Source organism: Orycteropus afer, unplaced genomic scaffold (assembly GCF_000298275.1).
Source record: "Orycteropus afer afer isolate SDZICR_OR568_19922 unplaced genomic scaffold, OryAfe1.0 scaffold00139, whole genome shotgun sequence".
Lineage (NCBI taxonomy): Eukaryota > Metazoa > Chordata > Mammalia > Tubulidentata > Orycteropodidae > Orycteropus > Orycteropus afer.
The window spans coordinates 7852731-7859735 of record NW_006921726.1 but is presented as its reverse complement, the minus strand read 5'-3'; positions in this window follow the sequence as shown (position 1 = coordinate 7859735).

Below are 7005 nucleotides of genomic sequence, written 5' to 3'. Positions count from 1 at the left end.
ATATATATCCAAGTATCTTGAAAGCAATAAATTAAACAAATATTTATATACCAATATTTATTGAAAAGTTACTCACAAATGCCAAAAGTGAAAACAACTGTTCATCAGCAGCTGAATGAATATGCAAAATGTAGCATATTCATAAAGTGAATATTATTCAGCCATGAAGAGAAATGAAGTTCTGATATATGCTATGCCATGGATAAACATGAAAATATTTGCTATTGTTGTTAGTTGGCTTTTCATCACCTCCAACTCATGGAAATCTTACATATAACAAAATGAAATGTTGCCCAGTTCGGCAAAAACATGCTGAGTAAAATAATGTTGTCTGTCTGAGTAATACATAGAAGAACAAATATTATAGAATCCTACTTATGTGAAATATCTAAAATAGAGAAATCTATAGCAACAGATGTTTATTAGTGACTACCAGATGTAAGAACCCCTGGTAGTGCAGCATGGTTAAGAACTTAGCTGATAAGCAAAAGGTCTATAGTTTAATTCCACCATCTGCTCTCAGGAGAAAGATGTTCTGCCTACTTCTTTAAAGAGTATAGCCTTGGAAATCCTATGGAGCAGTCCCATCCTGTCCTATAGTGTTGCTAAGAATTTGAGTTGACTCAATAATTGAAGTCAGTAGGTTTGGTTTGGACAAGGGGTTGTAGGAAGAGACAAATGGGATATTATTGTTGGGGGCATGGAATTTCTCTTTAAGGTAATGAAAAGCTTTGGAAATGGATAGTGGTGATGGTTATACAGCATGGTGAATGTAATTAATGTCATTGAATAGTACACTTAAAAATGGCTACAGTGGCAAATAGTATGTTATGTATATTTTCCCACAGAAAAAACCTTTTTAAAAGAGTGTGTGTCAATCTTGTTAAATTTCTCCAATCATCTTCCATTCTTCATGAGCATGCAGTGACATAGCCTACAAAACTTGGAGGATTATAATGCATCTGTTACACATCTTTTTGATTGCATATTTAAAGAAGACTCATTAAGGATTGTTAATTTCCTAAGGAAATCAATACCATTTACAATAGCTACCATAAATAAAATGAAATAAAACACTTGGGAATAAGTCTTACTAGGGCCACAAAGTGAGCTCTGGTGGCATAGTGCCTAAGGCATTTGACTGCTAACCAGAAGGCTGGTGGTTCAAACCCACCAGCCACTCCTCAGAAGAAAGGTTGAGAACCCACTTCTATAGAGATACTACCTTGGAAACCCAAGGAGTGGTCACTATAAGTAGAATTGACTCCATGGCAATGAGTTTGGTTTGGTGAGTTTAAGGACACAAAAGACCTTTACAAAGAAAACTACAAAACACTACTTCAAGATACCATAAGACATCCACTTAAATGGAAGAACATACCATGCTCATGAATAGGAAGATTGAATATTGTGAAAATATCAACACAACCCAAAGCAATCTATACATTCAATGAAATCTCAATCCTGATCCCATTAGCATTCTTCAAGGATGTGGAAAAACCAATCACTAATTTTGTATGGAAAGGAAAGAGACCTTGGATAAGCAAAGCACTATAGATGAACAAAGCAGAAGGTCACACACTCCAGATCTCAAAACTTACGATACAGCTACAGTAGTCCAAGTAGCCTGATATTAGTACAACAACACACACATAGACCAGTGGAATAGAATTGAGAACCCCAAAATAGATCCATCAACCTATAGTCAGCTGATTTTTGACAAAGGGCTGAAATCCATTAAATGGGGAAGAGATGGTCTGTTTAACAAATGGTGCTGGCAAAACTGAATATCCATTTGCAGAAAAATGAAACAAGATCTGTGCCTCACACCATACACATAAGCTAACTCCAGATAGTTCAAAGACTTAAATGTGAAACCTAAATCTATAAAGTTCCCAAGGAAAAAAATAGGGGCAATTTAAGTCCCCTAATTTATGACATAAATAGACTGTCAAGCATAACCCAAATACACAAACAGTAGAAGATAAACTAGATGAATGGGACCTTCTAAAAATTAAATTTTTATGTGCTTCAAAAGACTTCTCCAAGAGTAAAAATAGAACCTACATATTAGGAAAAAAAAATATCCAGCAATGAGATATCTGACAAAGGACTTATCTCTAAAATTTATAGAAAACCCCAACACCTCAATGAATAGACACTTCACCAAAGAGGATAATCAGGTGGCCAAAAAACACATGAAGAAATGTTCACAATCATTAGCCATTGCTGTTGCTGTTATGTGCCATGGAGTCGGACTTGACTCATAGCGACCCCTCCTTGGGTTTCCAAGGCAGTATCACTACAGAAGTAGATTGCCCTACCTTCCTTCTGAGGAGGGGCTGGTGGGTTTGAACCACCATCCTTCTGGTTAGCAGTCAAGTGCCTTAAGCACTATGCTATCAGAGCTCCTTAGATATATGTAAATCAAAACAACAATGAGATACCATCTCTCCCCAGCACTTATGGCAAAGTTCAACAAGACAGAAAATAGCAAATGCTGGCAAGGATGTGGAGAGATTGGGACTCTCAGACACTGCTGGTGGGGCTATAAAATGGTATAATCACTCTGGAAAGCAGTATGGCAATTCCTTAAAAGTTGGAATTAGAAATATCATTACTAGCAAATCCCATTACTAAGTATATATCCTAAAGAAGTGAGAGCCAAGACAAGAACAGATATATGCACACCCATGTTCATCACAGCAAAATTTACAATAGCCAAAAGGTATAAACAACCTAGGTGACCATCAACAGAAGACTGGATAAACAAACTAGGGTACATGCACACAATAGAATATGATGCAACACTAAAGAATAAAGTAGACTGTGCAAAACACTGCATAATATGGATGGACTTGGAGGATACTACGCTGAATGAAATAAGTCAATCACAGAAGGACAAATATTATGTTAATTCATTATTGTAAAAAGTCAAGGAAAGGTTTATATATGGAAGTAAATTTTCTTTGTTGGTTCTGGGAGTAGGAAGGGAGGGGAAGGAACACCACAAAAATAAATTTAAAAAAAGTATAAAATAAAGCACTTTGTAAAAATAAATACATAAATAAAATTAATTCCTAAAAAAAAGAATTGCTAATTTTCATAGCCAAGAACACTGACATTTTTCCTTGTCATATTAAAAAACCTTTATAGAACCTTCTCAAAGTATATTCAGAGGTTTCTATTAGAAAGCCATCACATGCCATGAATTAGTGTTGACTGTCTTTGCCTACAATGAAATTGAGTAAAAACCTGTTAAACAAAGTGCCATATCATACATAGATTTGATTTCCAAATACTCCATCCCCACACTTATTTTTAAAACAGTGGAATTATTTCTTCAAACTCCATCATAGACTGATGGATGCATCCCCCCCACTTATTTTCAAAGCAGTGAATCTGTTTTTTCAAACTAGATCATGGACAGATGGATATATGGTAGACAGGTAGTTAGGTAGGAGCTCTGGTAGCATAGTGCCTAAGGCACTTGACTACTAACCAGAAGGCTGGCGGTTCAAACCTACCAGCCACTCCTTGGAAGGAAGGTTGGGCAATCTACTTCTGTAGTGATATTGCCTCGGAAACCCAACGAGAGGTTGCTATGAGTTGGTTCCGACTCGATGGCACATAACAACAACAACAAGGTAGGTAGGTAGGTAGGTAGGTAGGTAGTTAAGTAGATAGATAGATAGATGGATAAAAAGTTAGATGCTGCTGATTCCACTCCACCTCATGTTGACCTTATGTAGGACAGAACAAAATATTGACTATCCAGTCCTGTGTCATCCTTATGGTTACCAACATGTTTGAGTTTATCTTTGCAGTTACAGTGCCAATCCCTTATACCAAGGGTTTCCCTTGCCTTTGTTGCCCCTTTACCTCACCAAACATGATGTTCTCCTCTGATGATTAATCCCTCCTAATCATGCGTAGGAAGCCAGTGTATTAAATAGATAAAAGCATAGTGGCACTAGTTCAAGTGCAAGTGAGAAATCTGATTCTTTTTCTCTTCCACACTTCTGCAGGAGGCCCTGATGTACTTCCTTAGCATCCATAATGGAATATGGATTAAATACTACTGTCATGGCATATCATTATGTTCCAAGTATAGGATCTCTCCAGAAAAATCTACAGAGATACTTAGCAGATTTTTTTCTTTACCCTAAGGAGGAGAGGACCTGAGCACAATATCTGAAATCATTCTGACTCCACCCCACTATCGACTATTAGAAACAATAGCATGATTGCCCCAGCCATACAAAAGCCTCATATGATTTATGCCAGATGCACATCCCTACCATTTTGTCTAAGGCAAATATATATTTTGTCAGAGAATAATTGGTATGACTGCTAAAATGAGGTCTTTGTGGGAGAACTTTTTCCTCCCCTCTGTTTTATCTTGAATTCCAAATGTGATTTTTGCAATTTAGGGGAGTTTATCTGAATAAGGTTTTTTCATGAAGGGGAGTTAATCTAGTTACTCTATAATTCTGTTTTTCTTACCAAGTCTCCTAATTGCCTATTGAACATCAGACAGAGAAATAACGAAGAATGAGGAAAATGTATCCAGGCCAAACTTGTCAGTTAATTTTGCCCTTGTGGAGATCCGAACTCTGTAATGCTTGAATGCTCCATCCACATGTAGTTTATATTACAGTTATTGATTGCTTCTGCTACCTCAGAATTATAGAAACAGACTTGGAACTCATCAAGAAAAAAGGTAGAGACTATTATTGTAGTGCTTACACTATTCAATAGTTTGTGGTTTTCCTCTCACATAAACTTGGGATTTGAAACCCAACACCAAATGAGAATCATAGACATAAAAAACATGAGCATTGATTTTATTCCCTAAAACCATTTTGAAAAGATTTAACTATATTATTCACCTCAAACCCCACCCCCCAAAAATTTCAAACCCAAATCCCCTTAAAGATTAACAAGCTGACAAACCTTGCTAATGTCAAGGAGAGGAAAACAGCTCCCTGCTAGCTGCCGGAAATGGACTCCAGACTTCCTCTCTTTGCAGCTGAGGACACTATGTAACTGTTCAAAAATGTGAAGGTTTCTTAAAGTATGGTGACTATTAGAGGACAGAGACACAGACTTCTCCTGGAGCCAGGTAGCAGTATTCAGCCAATGAATCAGACCCCAGTCTAGCCCGATGTTCAACAAGAAGATGATTTATTATGGGACACGGGGGCAGCCAGCGGATACACCTCAAAAGTTGGATATAATCCAGACCAGCTGGGTATAGATTATGACACTTTTCTCCCCCTCCAAGTCATTTTCTCCCTGCAGAACATGGGAAGAGCAGGTCTTTGAGAGGGCAGTTGAAGATACTCAGCACAAAAGCATGCAGACTATCAAGAGCTGGCTCTACAATATATCTTTCTGAAACCAGTGTCAGTACCGAGGAAATATCCAAGCAGGAAGTAGACTTAGAGGAATTATAGAAATTGTAAGAAAGTCACAACTATATAAAAGAATATTTCTTTCTTTTGTGTTTTTTTTTTGGGGGGGGGGTTAGTGTGGCTGAGTTCATAGAAAAATTATTTCAAAAGTTGTTAGTTCTATAGTGTATACTTTGTTCCATAAAAATTGTATTATTTTCAATTCTGTACATATATAATGACATACAGGTAGTCTCCACTTTACAATGGGTTCTGTTCTGATGACTCTTGTTGTAAGTCAGTTCTGATATAAATTGAGTACCTCATTGCTATTTTAGTTTTTATTATTATTGATTTTTGTTATCAGTATCTTTATAAATCCAATCTTTATTTGTCTTTGGAGGCTGGAAACATTACCTATACACTCACATATATGTTTTGATATATACATACATACACAAAAAATACACAAATCATAAAAATTTACTCTGAGGGTGAAGAGGAGCTGGACTACATTGGCATTTTGTCAGTTGTGGTAGTAACTCCACTTGTGGAAGGTTCTGGATAAACTGGATCATCCCTGGTAGTAAGGATGATGGTTCTAATCAGAAAATCAGTGAGAGTTGTTTGTAAGGTCTTTTTTTTTTTTTTCTTTCCATATTTTTTGTTAACATCTCACTGCTTCCTGAATCTGCTTATGAATGCTTTGTGCTGCTCCAGTTACATGCAATTTATGTAAGATAAAATTGCATTTGAAGCAATGAAACCAGCACTTACTGGCATTAAAGTACTCATAGTAGTCTTCTCCTTGCTGTTCCTTCAGATTTTCAAAAAGTTTACATGCTGTTATTTGAATTGTCAACAAACTCATAGGAATCTTCATCTGTATTTTGTCTTCTATCAAGCAGATCTTCATCTCATGCATTGGTCCTTGCCTCATCTTTGGTAAAAAAAAAAAAAAAAAAGGTCAATTTTCTGCCAATAACTCCTTTATCTGCCTCCAGAGTCCTCTTCTTATCCTTAATGATTGTCAAAATGGTCAAATGAGACAGTCCTTCCTCATGTGCTATTTCACTAACTTTCCTTCCATTATCATAGGACTTAATGATCTTAATCTTTATATCCATGTCTAGAAATTTCTTCACTTTCATTTTTGGACTAGAACTTTCACTGGCATGACTTCTTTTGCTAAACATATTGTTGGAGATATAAGCAGTGCAGGTATCACAGTTAGAGAAACTTGAGCTTCAAGTTTACAAGTGCCTAAGATATTTAGACTGCTAACCAGGAGGCTGGTGGTTCAAACCCACTAGCCACTCCATGGAAGGAGGGTTGGGCAATCTACTTCCTTAGTGATACCACCTCAGAAACCCAAGTAGGGTTCACTATGGGTAGGATCTGAATCGATGACAGTGTGTTTTTGAGTTTGATCATATGGTAAAAAGCACTGAGTGAGATCATGCTATGGACCTCGTCAAGGAGATCTGGTAATTAAGGAATTTTGCTGCTAAACAAAAGGTCAGCAGTTCAAACTCACCATTTGCTCTGCAGAAGAAAGATGAAGCACTCTGCTTCCATAAAGATTTATAGCCATGGAAAACGTATAGGG